At 45.6% G+C, this 17,530-nt stretch overlaps 5 non-coding genes across 5 annotated transcripts; all 5 read left to right on the forward strand.

Moving 5' to 3' along the window:
• The first annotated feature begins 623 nt into the window (after positions 1-623).
• On the forward strand, positions 624-697 carry trnai-aau. The gene has a single exon. It is a non-coding gene; the product is annotated as a tRNA-Ile (tRNA).
• A 1,773-nt stretch (positions 698-2,470) lies between these two features.
• Positions 2,471-2,544, forward strand: trnai-aau. The gene has a single exon. It is a non-coding gene; the product is annotated as a tRNA-Ile (tRNA).
• Positions 2,545-4,195: 1,651 nt separating this feature from the next.
• Positions 4,196-4,269, forward strand: trnai-aau. The gene has a single exon. It is a non-coding gene; the product is annotated as a tRNA-Ile (tRNA).
• A 1,652-nt stretch (positions 4,270-5,921) lies between these two features.
• On the forward strand, positions 5,922-5,995 carry trnai-aau. The gene has a single exon. It is a non-coding gene; the product is annotated as a tRNA-Ile (tRNA).
• Positions 5,996-8,112: 2,117 nt separating this feature from the next.
• On the forward strand, positions 8,113-8,186 carry trnai-aau. The gene has a single exon. It is a non-coding gene; the product is annotated as a tRNA-Ile (tRNA).
• The last annotated feature ends 9,344 nt before the right edge of the window (positions 8,187-17,530 follow it).

Below are 17,530 nucleotides of genomic sequence, written 5' to 3' on the forward strand. Positions count from 1 at the left end.
AGTTATCTAGATAGTCACAGAAATGTACGTTCAGCCTGTTCATTATTTCCGTCCGAGTTGACTTATCTTACGAAGTCAGCTTGGTTTAACATAGTTCCTTTCTTTTTTGACCTCGACATTGTTGCTGGATCGATACTTTCATAGTTAGCATGCTGTCTCTGCTAGCTACGTTATGTCATCTGGAGTTGAAATAGGGCCCCAACAGCCCTCACTAATGTACAGGGTTCCAACAGCCCTCACTAATGTACAGGGTTCCAACAGCCCTCACTAATGTACAGAGCCCCAACAGCCCTCACTAATGTACAGGGCCCCAACAGCCCTCACTAATGTACAGGGCCCCAACAGCCCTCATTAATGTACAGAGCCCCAACAGCCCTCACTAATGTACAGGGCCCCAACAGCCCTCACTAATGTACAGAGCCACAACAGCCCTCACTAATGTACAGGGTTCCCAACAGCCATAGTGTTGATCATTGACAGTGTAGAAGGGAGTCCTTGGAACTGAGCTGGATTTGTTTACGTTCTCTGCCCTCTATTGGTAGAACGTAGACATTGTAGATAAGCGACCACCTCCAGACCCATATATGGGTGTATCCCCGTTCCGTAGATTGATCATTATCTCAGGCCGGTTAGCTCAGTTGGTTAGAGCGTCGTGCTAATAACGCGAAGGTCGCGGGTTCGATACCCGTACTGGCCAGCAGGATTTAAAATTTTGTTTTACTATGAATGTCTACAGTGTCTCATAACTCTATTGATTGGGTTCTACCATATGCGTTTTAAATTAGTAGTATGAATTGTCGATTGTTATTGTGGAGTGACATTTTATTGTAGGAGTTTTTTTTTAATGGTAGGACTTTTCATTCGTCTTTTATCATCCAAGGAAGGAAGGAGGACAGGGACTTCATGGACTAAGAGACAGAGAGACAGAATGGTGAAGAAACAGATAGACGGGTCCATCAATCATTTGATTCATTCAATATTCACACACACACACACACGCACACACATAGTCTTGTACAGCTAACCTTGTGGGAACACACAATTCAATCCCATTCAAAATCCTATTTTCCATAACCACTAACCCTAACCTGTTCTCTTTTAACCTTACTTTAACCTTAACCCTAAACCAAAAACCTAACCTTAACCCTAAACCAAAAACCTAACCTTAACCCTAACCAAAAACCTCACCTTAAACCTAAACCAAAAACCTCACCTTAACCCTACACCAAAAACCTAACCTTAACCCTAAACCAAAAACCTAACCTTAACCCTAAACCAAAAACCTAACCTTAACCCTAAACCAAAAACCTAACCTTAACCCTAAACCAAAAACCTAACCTTAACCCTAAACCTAACCTTAACCCTACACCAAAAACCTAACCAAAAACCTAACCTTAACCCTAAACCAAAAACCTAACCTTAACCCTAAACCCTAAACCAAAAACCTAACCTTAACCCTAAACCAAAAACCTAACCTTAACCCTAAACCCTAAACCAAAAACCTAACCTTAACCCTAAACCAAAAACCTAACCTTAACCCTAAACCAAAAACCTAACCTTAACCCTAAACCAAAAACCTAACCTTAACCCTAAACCTAACCTTAACCCTAAACCCTAAACCAAAAACCTAACCTTAACCCTAAACCAAAAACCTAACCTTAACCCTAAACCAAAAACCTAACCTTAACCCTAAACCAAAAACCTAACCTTAACCCTAAACCTAACCTTAACCTTAACCCTAAACCAAAAACCTAACCTTAACCCTAAACCTAACCCTAGCTCCTAAACCTAATTCTAACTTTAACCCTAAACCCCATATAAATAGCATTTGCTCTCGTGGGGACTAACACTCTGTAAACAGGAATGACAAGCTAAAGTTATCTAGATAGTCACAGAAATGTACGTTCAGCCTGTTCATTATTTCCGTCCGAGTTGACTTATCTTACGAAGTCAGCTTGGTTTAACATAGTTCCTTTCTTTTTTGACCTCGACATTGTTGCTGGATCGATACTTTCATAGTTAGCATGCTGTCTCTGCTAGCTAGGTTATGTCATCTGGAGTTGAAATAGGGCCCCAACAGCCCTCACTAATGTACAGGGTTCCAACAGCCCTCACTAATGTACAGAGCCCCAACAGCCCTCACTAATGTACAGGGCCCCAACAGCCCTCACTAATGTACAGGGCCCCAACAGCCCTCATTAATGTACAGAGCCCCAACAGCCCTCACTAATGTACAGGGCCCCAACAGCCCTCACTAATGTACAGAGCCACAACAGCCCTCACTAATGTACAGGGTTCCCAACAGCCATAGTGTTGATCATTGACAGTGTAGAAGGGAGTCCTTGGAACTGAGCTGGATTTGTTTACGTTCTCTGCCCTCTATTGGTAGAACGTAGACATTGTAGATAAGCGACCACCTCCAGACCCATATATGGGTGTATCCCCGTTCCGTAGATTGATCATTATCTCAGGCCGGTTAGCTCAGTTGGTTAGAGCGTCGTGCTAATAACGCGAAGGTCACGGGTTTGATACCCGTACTGGCCAGCAGGATTTAAAATGTTGTTTTACTATGAATGTCTACAGTGTCTCATAACTCTATTGATTGGGTTCTACCATATGCGTTTTAAATTAGTAGTATGAATTGTCGATTGTTATTGTGGAGTGACATTTTATTGTAGGAGGTTTTTTTTTAATGGTAGGACTTTTCATTCGTCTTTTATCATCCAAGGAAGGAAGGAGGACAGGGACTTCATGGACTAAGAGACAGAGAGACAGAATGGTGAAGAAACAGATAGACGGGTCCATCAATCATTTGATTCATTCAATATTCACACACACACACACGCACACACACGCACACACATAGTCTCGTACAGCTAACCTTGTGGGAACACACAATTCAATCCCATTCAAAATCCTATTTTCCATAACCACTAACCCTAACCTGTTCTCTTTTAACCTTACTTTAACCCTAAACCAAAAACCTAACCTTAACCCTAAACCAAAAACCTAACCTTAACCCTAACCAAAAACCTCACCTTAAACCTAAACCAAAAACCTCACCTTAACCCTACACCAAAAACCTAACCTTAACCCTAAACCAAAAACCTAACCTTAACCCTAAACCAAAAACCTAACCTTAACCCTAAACCAAAAACCTAACCTTAACCCTAAACCAAAAACCTAACCTTAACCCTAAACCTAACCTTAACCCTACACCAAAAACCTAACCCTAAACCAAAAACCTAACCTTAACCCTAAACCAAAAACCTAACCTTAACCCTAAACCCTAAACCAAAAACCTAACCTTAACCCTAAACCAAAAACCTAACCTTAACCCTAAACCAAAAACCTAACCTTAACCCTAAACCAAAAACCTAACCTTAACCCTAAACCAAAAACCTAACCTTAACCCTAAACCAAAAACCTAACCTTAACCCTAAACCTAACCTTAACCTTAACCCTAAACCAAAAACCTAACCTTAACCCTAAACCTAACCCTAGCTCCTAAACCTAATTCTAACTTTAACCCTAAACCCCATATAAATAGCATTTGCTCTCGTGGGGACTAACACTCTGTAAACAGGAATGACAAGCTAAAGTTATCTAGATAGTCACAGAAATGTACGTTCAGCCTGTTCATTATTTCCGTCCGAGTTGACTTATCTTACGAAGTCAGCTTGGTTTAACATAGTTCCTTTCTTTTTTGACCTCGACATTGTTGCTGGATCGATACTTTCATAGTTAGCATGCTGTCTCTGCTAGCTAGGTTATGTCATCTGGAGTTGAAATAGGGCCCCAACAGCCCTCACTAATGTACAGGGTTCCAACAGCCCTCACTAATGTACAGAGCCCCAACAGCCCTCACTAATGTACAGGGCCCCAACAGCCCTCACTAATGTACAGGGCCCCAACAGCCCTCACTAATGTACAGAGCCCCAACAGCCCTCACTAATGTACAGGGCCCCAACAGCCCTCACTAATGTACAGAGCCACAACAGCCCTCACTAATGTACAGGGTTCCCAACAGCCATAGTGTTGATCATTGACAGTGTAGAAGGGAGTCCTTGGAACTGAGCTGGATTTGTTTACGTTCTCTGCCCTCTATTGGTAGAACGTAGACATTGTAGATAAGCGACCACCTCCAGACCCATATATGGGTGTATCCCCGTTCCGTAGATTGATCATTATCTCAGGCCGGTTAGCTCAGTTGGTTAGAGCGTCGTGCTAATAACGCGAAGGTCGCGGGTTCGATACCCGTACTGGCCAGCAGGATTTAAAATGTTGTTTTACTATGAATGTCTACAGTGTCTCATAACTCTATTGATTGGGTTCTACCATATGCGTTTTAAATTAGTAGTATGAATTGTCGATTGTTATTGTGGAGTGACATTTTATTGTAGGAGTTTTTTTTTAATGGTAGGACTTTTCATTCGTCTTTTATCATCCAAGGAAGGAAGGAGGACAGGGACTTCATGGACTAAGAGACAGAGAGACAGAATGGTGAAGAAACAGATAGACGGGTCCATCAATCATTTGATTCATTCAATATTCACACACACACACACACGCACACACACGCACACACATAGTCTTGTACAGCTAACCTTGTGGGAACACACAATTCAATCCCATTCAAAATCCTATTTTCCATAACCACTAACCCTAACCTGTTCTCTTTTAACCTTACTTTAACCCTAAACCAAAAACCTAACCTTAACCCTAAACCAAAAACCTAACCTTAACCCTAACCAAAAACCTCACCTTAAACCTAAACCAAAAACCTCACCTTAACCCTACACCAAAAACCTAACCTTAACCCTAAACCAAAAACCTAACCTTAACCCTAAACCAAAAACCTAACCTTAACCCTAAACCAAAAACCTAACCTTAACCCTAAACCAAAAACCTAACCTTAACCCTAAACCTAACCTTAACCCTACACCAAAAACCTAACCCTAAACCAAAAACCTAACCTTAACCCTAAACCAAAAACCTAACCTTAACCCTAAACCCTAAACCAAAAACCTAACCTTAACCCTAAACCAAAAACCTAACCTTAACCCTAAACCAAAAACCTAACCTTAACCCTAAACCAAAAACCTAACCTTAACCCTAAACCAAAAACCTAACCTTAACCCTAAACCAAAAACCTAACCTTAACCCTAAACCTAACCTTAACCTTAACCCTAAACCAAAAACCTAACCTTAACCCTAAACCTAACCCTAGCTCCTAAACCTAATTCTAACTTTAACCCTAAACCCCATATAAATAGCATTTGCTCTCGTGGGGACTAACACTCTGTAAACAGGAATGACAAGCTAAAGTTATCTAGATAGTCACAGAAATGTACGTTCAGCCTGTTCATTATTTCCGTCCGAGTTGACTTATCTTACGAAGTCAGCTTGGTTTAACATAGTTCCTTTCTTTTTTGACCTCGACATTGTTGCTGGATCGATACTTTCATAGTTAGCATGCTGTCTCTGCTAGCTAGGTTATGTCATCTGGAGTTGAAATAGGGCCCCAACAGCCCTCACTAATGTACAGGGTTCCAACAGCCCTCACTAATGTACAGAGCCCCAACAGCCCTCACTAATGTACAGGGCCCCAACAGCCCTCACTAATGTACAGGGCCCCAACAGCCCTCACTAATGTACAGAGCCCCAACAGCCCTCACTAATGTACAGGGCCCCAACAGCCCTCACTAATGTACAGAGCCACAACAGCCCTCACTAATGTACAGGGTTCCCAACAGCCATAGTGTTGATCATTGACAGTGTAGAAGGGAGTCCTTGGAACTGAGCTGGATTTGTTTACGTTCTCTGCCCTCTATTGGTAGAACGTAGACATTGTAGATAAGCGACCACCTCCAGACCCATATATGGGTGTATCCCCGTTCCGTAGATTGATCATTATCTCAGGCTGGTTAGCTCAGTTGGTTAGAGCGTCGTGCTAATAACGCGAAGGTCGCGGGTTCGATACCCGTACTGGCCAGCAGGATTTAAAATGTTGTTTTACTATGAATGTCTACAGTGTCTCATAACTCTATTGATTGGGTTCTACCATATGCGTTTTAAATTAGTAGTATGAATTGTCGATTGTTATTGTGGAGTGACATTTTATTGTAGGAGTTCTTTTTTTTCATAGTAGGAGTTTTCATTCGTCGTCATTCATCCAAGGAAGGAAGGAGGACAGGGACTTCATGGACTAAGAGACAGAGAGACAGAATGGTGAAGAAACAGATAGACGGGTCCATCAATCATTTGATTCATTCAATATTCACACACACACACACACACACACACACACACACACACACACACACACACATAGTCTTGTACAGCTAACCTTGTGGGAACACACAATTCAATCCCATTCAAAATCCTATTTTCCATAACCACTAACCCTAACCTGTTCTCTTTTAACCTTACTTTAACCTTAACCCTAAACCAAAAACCTAACCTTAACCCTAAACCAAAAACCTAACCTTAACCCTAAACCAAAAACCTAATCTTAACCCTAAACCAAAAACCTAACCTTAACTCTAAACCAAAAACCTAACCTTAACCCTAAACCTAACCTTAACCCTAAACCTAACCCTAGCTCCTAAACCTAATTCTAACTTTAACCCTAAACCCCATATAAATAGCATTTGCTCTCGTGGGGACTAACACTCTGTAAACAGGAATGACAAGCTAAAGTTATCTAGATAGTCACAGAAATGTACGTTCAGCCTGTTCATTATTTCCGTCCGAGTTGACTTATCTTACGAAGTCAGCTTGGTTTAACATAGTTCCTTTCTTTTTTGACCTCGACATTGTTGCTGGATCGATACTTTCATAGTTAGCATGCTGTCTCTGCTAGCTAGGTTATGTCATCTGGAGTTGAAATAGGGCCCCAACAGCCCTCACTAATGTACAGGGTTCCAACAGCCCTCACTAATGTACAGGTCCCCAACAGCCCTCACTAATGTACAGGGTTCCAACAGCCCTCACTAATGTACAGGTCCCCAACAGCCCTCACTAATGTACAGGGTTCCAACAGCCCTCACTAATGTACAGGGCCCCAACAGCCCTCACTAATGTACAGAGCCCCAACAGCCCTCACTAATGTACAGGGTTCCCAACAGCCCTCACTAATGTACAGAGCCCCAACAGCCCTCACTAATGTACAGGGTTCCCAACAGCCCTCACTAATGTACAGAGCCCCAACAGCCCTCACTAATGTACAGGGCCCCAACAGCCCTCACTAATGTACAGAGCCCCAACAGCCCTCACTAATGTACAGGGTTCCCAACAGCCCTCACTAATGTACAGAGCCCCAACAGCCCTCACTAATGTACAGAGCCCCAACAGCCCTCACTAATGTACAGAGCCCCAACAGCCCTCACTAATGTACAGAGCCCCAACAGCCCTCACTAATGTACAGAGCCCCAACAGCCCTCACTAATGTACAGGGCCCCAACAGCCCTCACTAATGTACAGAGCCCCAACAGCCCTCACTAATGTACAGAGCCCCAACAGCCCTCACTAATGTACAGAGCCCCAACAGCCCTCACTAATGTACAGGGTTCCCAACAGCCCTCACTAATGTACAGAGCCCCAACAGCCCTCACTAATGTACATTGCCCCAACAGCCCTCACTAATGTACAGAGCCCCAACAGCCCTCACTAATGTACAGAGCCCCAACAGCCCTCACTAATGTACAGGGTTCCCAACAGCCCTCACTAATGTACAGAGCCCCAACAGCCCTCACTAATGTACAGAGCCCCAACAGCCCTCACTAATGTACAGGGCCCCAACAGCCCTCACTAATGTACAGGGTTCCAACAGCCCTCACTAATGTACAGAGCCCCAACAGCCCTCACTAATGTACAGGGTTCCCAACAGCCCTCACTAATGTACAGGGCTCCAACAGCCCTCACTAATGTACAGAGCCCCAACAGCTATAGTGTTGATCATTGACAGTGTAGAAGGGAGTCCTTGGAACTGAGCTGGATTTGTTTACGTTCTCTGCCATCTAATGGTAGAATGTAGACATTGTAGATGAGCGACCACCTCCAGACCCATATATGGGTGTATCCCCGTTCCGTAGATTGGTCATTATCTCAGGCCGGTTAGCTCAGTTGGTTAGAGCGTCGTGCTAATAACGCGAAGGTCGCGGGTTCGATACCCGTACTGGCCAGCAGGATTAATCTGTTTTTTTACTATGAATGTCTACAGTGTCTCATAACTCTATTGATTGGGTTCTACCATATCCGTTTTAAATTAGTAGTATGAATTGTCGATTGTTATTGTGGAGTGACATTTTATTGTAGTTTTTTTTAATGGTAGGACTTTTCATTCGTCTTTTATCATCCAAGGAAGGAAGGAGGACAGGGACTTCATGGACTAAGAGACAGAGAGACAGAATGGTGAAGAAACAGATAGACGGGTCCATCAATTATTTGATTCATTCAATATTCACACCACACACACACACACACACACACATAGTCTTGTACAGCTAACCTTGTGGGAACACACAATTCAATCCCATTCAAAATCCTATTTTCCATAACCACTAACCCTAACCTGTTCTCTTTTAACCTTACTTTAACCTTAACCCTAAACCAAAAACCTAACCTTAAACCTAAACCAAAAACCTAACCTTAACCCTAAACCAAAAACCTAATCTTAACCCTAAACCAAAAACCTAACCTTAACTCTAAACCAAAAACCTAACCTTAACCCTAAACCTAACCTTAACCCTAACCCTAACCCTTAACCCTAAACCAAAAACCTAACCTTAACCCTAAACCAAAAACCTAACCTTAACCCTAAACCAAAAACCTAACCTTAACCCTAAATCAAAAACCTAACCTTAACTCTAAATCAAAAACCTAACCTTAACCCTAACCCAAAAACCTAACCTTAACCCTAAACCAAAAACCTAACCTTAACCCTAAGCCAAAAACCTAACCTTAACCCTAAACCCTACACCAAAAACCTAACCTTAACCCTAAACCAAAAACCTAACCTTAACCCTAAATCAAAAACCTAACCTTAACTCTAAATCAAAAACCTAACCTTAACCCTAAGCCAAAAACCTAACCTTAACCCTACACCAAAAACCTAACCTTAACCCTAAACCAAAAACCTAACCTTAACCCTAAACCAAAAACCTAACCTTAACCCGAAACCAAAAACCTAACCTTAACCCTAAACTAAAAACCTAACCTTAACCCTAAACCAAAAACCTAACCTTAACCCTAAACCTAACCTTAACCTTAACCCTACACCAAAAACCTAACCTTAACCCTAAACCAAAAACCTAACCTTAACCCTAAACCAAAAACCTAACCTTCACCCTAAACCCTAAACCAAAAACCTAACCTTAACCCTAAACCAAAAACCTAACCTTAACCCTAAACCCTAAACCAAAAACCTAACCTTAACCCTAAACCAAAAACCTAACCTTAACCCTAAACCAAAAACCTAACCTTAACCCTAAACCAAAAACCTAACCTTAACCCTAAACCAAAAACCTAACCTTAACCCTAAATCAAAAACCTAACCTTAACTCTAAATCAAAAACCTAACCTTAACCCTAACCCAAAAACCTAACCTTAACCCTAAACCAAAAACCTAACCTTAACCCTAAGCCAAAAACCTAACCTTAACCCTAAACCCTACACCAAAATCCTAACCTTAACCCTACACCAAAAACCTAACCTTAACCCTAAACCAAAAACCTAACCTTAACCCTAAACCAAAAACCTAACCTTAACCCTAAACCAAAAACCAAAAACCTAACCTTAACCCGAAACCAAAAACCTAACCTTAACCCTAAGCCAAAAACCTAACCTTAACCCTACACCAAAAACCTAATCTTAACCCTAAACCAAAAACCTAACCTTAACCCTAAACCAAAAACCTAACCTTAACCCGAAACCAAAAACCTAACCTTAACCCTAAACTAAAAACCTAACCTTAACCCTAAACCAAAAACCTAACCTTAACCCTAAACCTAACCTTAACCTTAACCCTACACCAAAAACCTAACCTTAACCCTAAACCAAAAACCTAACCTTAACCCTAAACCAAGAACCTAACCTTCACCCTAAACCCTAAACCAAAAACCTAACCTTAACCCTAAACCAAAAACCTAACCTTAACCCTAAACCCTAAACCAAAAACCTAACCTTAACCCTAAACCAAAAACCTAACCTTAACCCTAAACCAAAAACCTAACCTTAACCCTAAACCAAAAACCTAACCTTAACCCTAAACCAAAAACCTAACCTTAACCCTAAATCAAAAACCTAACCTTAACTCTAAATCAAAAACCTAACCTTAACCCTAACCCAAAAACCTAACCTTAACCTTAACCCTAAACCAAAAACCTAACCTTAAGCCTAAGCCAAAAACCTAACCTTAACCCTAAACCCTACACCAAAATCCTAACCTTAACCCTACACCAAAAACCTAACCTTAACCCTAAACCAAAAACCTAACCTTAACCCTAAACCAAAAACCTAACCTTAACCCTAAACCAAAAACCAAAAACCTAACCTTAACCCGAAACCAAAAACCTAACCTTAACCCTAAACTAAAAACCTAACCTTAACCCTAAACCAAAAACCTAACCTTAACCCTAAACCTAACCTTAACCTTAACCCTACACCAAAAACCTAACCTTAACCCTAAACCAAAAACCTAACCTTAACCCTAAACCAAAAACCTAACCCTCACCCTAAACCCTAAACCAAAAACCTAACCTTAACCCTAAACCAAAAACCTAACCTTAACCCTAAACCCTAAACCAAAAACCTAACCTTAACCCTAAACCAAAAACCTAACCTTAACCCTAAACCAAAAACCTAACCTTAACCCTAAACCTAACCTTAACCTTAACCTTAACCCTAAACCAAAAACCTAACCTTAACCCTAAACCTAACCCTAGCTCCTAAACCTAATTCTAACTTTAACCCTAAACCCCATATAAATAGCATTTGCTCTCGTGGGGACTAACACTCTGTAAACAGGAATGACAAGCTAAAGTTATCTAGATAGTCACAGAAATGTACGTTCAGCCTGTTCATTATTTCCGTCCGAGTTGACTTAACTTACGAAGTCAGCTTGGTTTAACATAGTTCCTTTCGTTTTTGACCTCGACATTGTTGCTGGATCGATACTTTCATAGTTAACATGCTGTCTCTGCTAGCTAGGTTATGTCATCTGGAGTTGAAATAGGGCCCCAACAGCCCTCACTAATGTACAGGTCCCCAACCGCCCTCACTAATGTACAGGGTTCCAACAGCCCTCACTAATGTACAGAGCCCCAACAGCCCTCACTAATTTACAGGGTTCCCAACAGCCCTCACTAATGTACAGAGCCCCAACAGCCCTCACTAATGTACAGAGCCCCAACAGCCCTCACTAATGTACAGAGCCCCAACAGCCCTCACTAATGTACAGAGCCCCAACAGCCCTCACTAATGTACAGAGCCCCAACAGCCCTCACTAATGTACAGAGCCCCAACAGCCCTCACTAATGTACAGCGCCCCAACAGCCCTCACTAATGTGCAGAGCCCCAACAGCCCTCACTAATGTACAGAGCCCCAACAGCCCTCACTTATGTACAGCGCCCCAACAGCCCTCACTAATGTACAGCGCCCCAACAGCCCTCAGTAATGTGCAGCGCCCCAACAGCCCTCACTAATGTACAGCGCCCCAACAGCCCTCACTAATGTACAGCGCCCCAACTGCCCTCACTAATGTACAGCGCCCCAACAGCCCTCACTAATATACAGGGTTCCCAGGAGTAGCAGGCAAATATGTTTGTCTTGCAAAAGTTATTTTTATGTACCAAGGCCATTCCCTGGCTCCCCGTCCACCGGGGAACTGCCTTGTTCAGGGGCAGAACGACAGAGTGTTACCTTGTCAGCTGGGGGATTCGATCCAGCAACCTTTTCGGTTACTGTCCCAACACTCTAACCACTAGGCTACCTGTCTCTCTAACCACAAGGCTACCTGCCTCTCTAACCACTAGGCTACCTGCCTCTCTAACCACTAGACTACCTGTCTCTCTAACGACTAGACAACCTGTCTCTCTAACCACTAGTCTACCTGCCTCTCTATCCACTAGACTACCTGTCTCTCTAACCACTAGACTACCTGTCTCTCTAACCACTAGGCTGCCTGCCTCTCTAACCACTAGACTACCTGCCTCTCTAACCACTAGGCTACCTGTCTCTCTAACCACTAGGCTACCTGTCTCTCTAACCACTAGGCTGCCCGCCCCTCTAACCACTAGGCTAGCCGCCCCTCTAACCACTAACTCTAACCACTAGACTACCTGTCTCTCTAACCTCTAGGCTGCCTGTCTCTCTAACCACTAGGCTACCTGTCTCTCTAACCACTAGGCTGCCCGCCCCGCTAACCACTAGACTACCTGTCTCTCTAACCACTAGACTACCTGTCTCTCTAAACACTAGGCTACCTGTCTCTCTAACCACTAGGCTGCCCGCCCCTCTAACCACTAGGCTGCCCGCCCCTCTAACCACTAGGCTGCCCGCCCCTCTAACCGCTAGACTACCTGTCTCTCTAACCACTAGGCTACCTGTCTCTCTAACCACTAGGCTGCCCGCCCCTCTAACCACTAGGCTGCCCGCCCCTCTAACCACTAGGCTGCCCGCCCCTTTAACCACTAGGCTGCCCGCCCCTCTAACCACTAACTCTAACCACTAGGCTACCTGTCTCTCTAACCACTAGGCTGCCCGCCCATCTAACCACTAACTCTAACCACTAGGCTACCTCCCCCTCCAACCACTAGGCTGCCCGCCCCTCTAACCACTAACTCTAACCACTAGGCTACCTGTCTCTCTAACCACTAGGCTGCCTGTCTCTCTAACCACTAGGCTGCCCGCCCCTCTAACCACTAACTCTAACCACTAGGCTGCCCGCCCCTTTAACCACTAGGCTGCCCGCCCCTCTAACCACTAAGCTGCCCGCCCCTCTAACCACTAGGCTGCCCGCCCCTCTAACCACTAGGCTACCCGCCCCTCTAACCACTAACTCTAACCACTAAGCTACCTGCCCCTCCAACCACTAGGCTGCCCGCCCCTCTAACCACTAACTCTAACCACTAGGCTACCTGTCTCTCTAACCACTAGGCTGCCCGCCCATCTAACCACTAACTCTAACCACTAGGCTACCTCCCCCTCCAACCACTAGGCTGCCCGCCCCTCTAACCACTAACTCTAACCACTAGGCTACCTGTCTCTCTAACCACTAGGCTGCCTGTCTCTCTAACCACTAGGCTGCCCGCCCCTCTAACCACTAACTCTAACCACTAGGCTACCTGTCTCTCTAACCACTAGGCTGCCTGTCTCTCTAACCACTAGGCTGCCCGCCCCTCTAACCACTAACTCTAACCACTAGGCTACCTGCCCCTCCAACCACTAGGCTGCCCACCCCTCTAACCACTAACTCTAACCGCTAGGCTACCTGCCTCTCTAACCACTAGGCTACCTGTCTCTCTAACCAATGGGCTGCCCGACCCTCTAACCACTAACTTTAACCACTAGGCTACCTGTCTCTCTAACCACTAGGATGCCTGTCTCTCTAACCACTAGGCTGCCCGTCCCTCTAACCACTAACTCTAACCACTAGGCTACCTGTCTTTCTAACCACTAGGCTGCCCGCCCCTCTAACCACTAGGCTACCTGCCTCTCTAACCACTAGGCTACCTGTCTCTCTAACCACTAGGCTGCCCGCCCCTCTAACCACTAACTCTAACCACTAGGCTACCTGTCTTTCTAACCACTAGGCTGCCCGCCCCTCTAACCACTAGGCTACCTGCCTCTCTAACCACTAGGCTACCTGCCTCTCTAACCACTAGGCTACCTGCCTCTCTAACCACTAGGCTACCTGTCTCTCTAACCACTACCTTTAACCACTAGGCTACCTGCCCCTCTAACCACTAGTCTACCTGTCTCTCTAACCACTAGACTACCTGTCTCTCTATCCGCTAGACTACCTGCCTCCTCTAACCACTAGACTACCTGCCTCTCTAACCACTAGACCACCTGTCTCTCTAACCACTAGACTGCCTGTCTCTCTAACCACTAGACTACCTGCCTCTCTAACCACTAGGCTGCCTGTCTCTCTAACCACTAGACTACCTGTCTCTCTAACCACTAGGCTACCTGCATCTCTAACTACTAGGTTACCTGTCTCTCTAACCACTAGACTACCTGCCTCTCTAACCACTAGGCTACCTGTCTCTCTAACCACTAGACTACCTGTCTCTCTAACCACTAGACTACCTGTCTCTCTAACCACTAGGCTGCCTGCCCCTCTAACCACTAGGCTGCCTGTCTCTCTAACCACTAGGCTACCTGCCTCTCTAACCACTAGGCTACCTGCCTCTCTAACCACTAGGCTACCTGTCTCTCTAACCACGACCTCTAACCACTAGGCTACCTGCCCCTCTAACCACTAGTCTACCTGTCTCTCTAACCACTAGACTACCTGTCTCTCTATCCACTAGACTACCTGCCTCCTCTAACAGCTAGACTACCTGCCTCTCTAATCACTAGACTACCTGCCTCTCTAACCACTAGGCTACCTGCCTCTCTAACCACTAGGCTGCCTGCTACTCTAACCACTAGGCTGCCCGCCCCTCTAACCACTAGGCTACCCGCCTCTCTAACCACTAGGCTACCTGTCTCTCTAACCACTAAGCTACCTGCCTCTCTAACCACTAGGCTGCCTGCCGCTCTAACCACTAGACTACCTGCCTCTCTATCCACTAGGCTGCCTGTCTCGCTAACCACTAGGCTGCCTGCCCCTCTAACCACTAGGCTGCCTGCCCCTCTAACCACTAGGCTGCCTGCCCCTCTAACCACTAGGCTGCCTGTCTCTCTAACCACTAGGCTACCTGCCTCTCTAACCACTAGGCTACCTGCCTCTCTAACCACTAGGCTACCTTTCTCTCTAACCACTAGGCTGCCTGTCTCTCTAACCACTAGGCTACCTGCCTCTCTCACCACTAGGCTACCTGCCTCTCTAACCACTAGGCTACCTGCCTCTCTATCCACTAGACTACCTGTCTCTCTAACCACTAGGCTACCTGTCTCTCTAACCACTAGACTACCTGTCTCTCTAACCACTAGACTACCTCTCTCTAACCACTAGGCTACCTGTCTCTCTAACCACTAGACTACCTGCCCCTCTAACCACTAGGCTACCTGTCTCTCTATCCACTAGACTCCCTGTCTCTCTATCCACTAGACTACCTGCCCCTCTAACCACTAGGCTACCTGTCTCTCTAACCACTAGACTACCTGCCTCTCTATCCACTAGACTACCTGTCTCTCTAACCACTAGACTACCTGTCTCTCTAACCAATAGGCTGCCTGCGTCTCTCACCACTAGACTACCTGTCTCTCTAACCACTAGACTACCTGTCTCTCTAATCACTAGGCTACCTGTCTCTCTAACCACTAGGCTACCTGCCTCTCTAACCACTAGGCTGCCTGTCTCTCTAACCACTAGGCTACCTGTCTCTCTAACCACTAGGCTACCTGCCTCTCTATCCACTAGGCTGCCTGTCTCTCTAACCATTAGGCTACCTGCCTCTCTAACCACTAGGCTGCCTGTCTCTCTAACCACTAGGCTACCTGTCTCTCTAACCACTAGGCTACCTGCCTCTCTATCCACTAGGCTGCCTGTCTCTCTAACCACTAGGCTACCTGCCTCTCTAACCACTAAGCTACCTGCCTCTCTAACCACTAGGCTACCTGTCTCTCTAACCACTACCTCTAACCACTAGGCTACCTGCCCCTCTAACCACTAGTCTACCTGTCTCTCTAACCACTTGACTACCTGTCTCTCTATCCACTAGACTACCTGCCTCCTCTAACCACTAGACTACCTGCCTCTCTAATCACTAGACTACCTGCCTCTCTAACCACTAGACTACCTGTCTCTCTAATCACTAGGCTACCTGTCTCTCTAACCACTAGGCTACCTGCCTCTCTAACCACTAGGCTGCCTGTCTCTCTAACCACTAGGCTACCTGTCTCTCTAACCACTAGGCTACCTGCCTCTCTAACCACTACCTCTAACCACTAGGCTACCTGCCCCTCTAACCACTAGTCTACCTGTCTCTCTAACCACTAGACTACCTGTCTCTCTATCCACTAGACTACCTGCCTCCTCTAACCACTAGACTACCTGCCTCTCTAATCACTAGACTACCTGCCTCTCTAACCACTAGACTACCTGTCTCTCTAATCACTAGGCTACCTGTCTCTCTAACCACTAGGCTACCTGCCTCTCTAACCACTAGGCTGCCTGTCTCTCTAACCACTAGGCTACCTGTCTCTCTAACCACTAGGCTACCTGCCTCTCTATCCACTAGGCTGCCTGTCTCTCTAACCATTAGGCTACCTGCCTCTCTAACCACTAGGCTGCCTGTCTCTCTAACCACTAGATTACCTGTCTCTCTAACCACTAGGCTACCTGCCTCTCTATCCACTAGGCTGCCTGTCTCTCTAACCACTAGGCTACCTGCCTCTCTAACCACTAGGCTACCTGCCTCTCTAACCACTAGGTTACCTGCCTCTCTAACCACTAGGCTACCTGTCTCTCTAACCACTAAGCTACCTGCCTCTCTAACCACTAGGCTGCCTGCCGCTCTAACCACTAGACTACCTGCCTCTCTATCCACTAGGCTGCCTGTCTCGCTAACCACTAGGCTGCCTGCCCCTCTAACCACTAGGCTGCCTGCCCCTCTAACCACTAGGCTGCCTGCCCCTCTAACCACTAGGCTGCCTGTCTCTCTAACCACTAGGCTACCTGCCTCTCTAACCACTAGGCTACCTGCCTCTCTAACCACTAGGCTACCTTTCTCTCTAACCACTAGGCTGCCTGTCTCTCTAACCACTAGGCTACCTGCCTCTCTCACCACTAGGCTACCTGCCTCTCTAACCACTAGGCTACCTGCCTCTCTATCCACTAGACTACCTGTCTCTCTAACCACTAGGCTACCTGTCTCTCTAACCACTAGACTACCTGTCTCTCTAACCACTAGACTACCTCTCTCTAACCACTAGGCTACCTGTCTCTCTAACCACTAGACTACCTGCCCCTCTAACCACTAGGCTACCTGTCTCTCTATCCACTAGACTCCCTGTCTCTCTATCCACTAGACTACCTGCCCCTCTAACCACTAGGCTACCTGTCTCTCTAACCACTAGACTACCTGCCTCTCTATCCACTAGACTACCTGTCTCTCTAACCACTAGACTACCTGTCTCTCTAACCAATAGGCTGCCTGCGTCTCTCACCACTAGACTACCTGTCTCTCTAACCACTAGACTACCTGTCTCTCTAATCACTAGGCTACCTGTCTCTCTAACCACTAGGCTACCTGCCTCTCTAACCACTAGGCTGCCTGTCTCTCTAACCACTAGGCTACCTGTCTCTCTAACCACTAGGCTACCTGCCTCTCTATCCACTAGGCTGCCTGTCTCTCT

This window comes from Oncorhynchus mykiss, unplaced genomic scaffold (assembly GCF_013265735.2).
Source record: "Oncorhynchus mykiss isolate Arlee unplaced genomic scaffold, USDA_OmykA_1.1 un_scaffold_85, whole genome shotgun sequence".
NCBI lineage: Eukaryota > Metazoa > Chordata > Actinopteri > Salmoniformes > Salmonidae > Oncorhynchus > Oncorhynchus mykiss.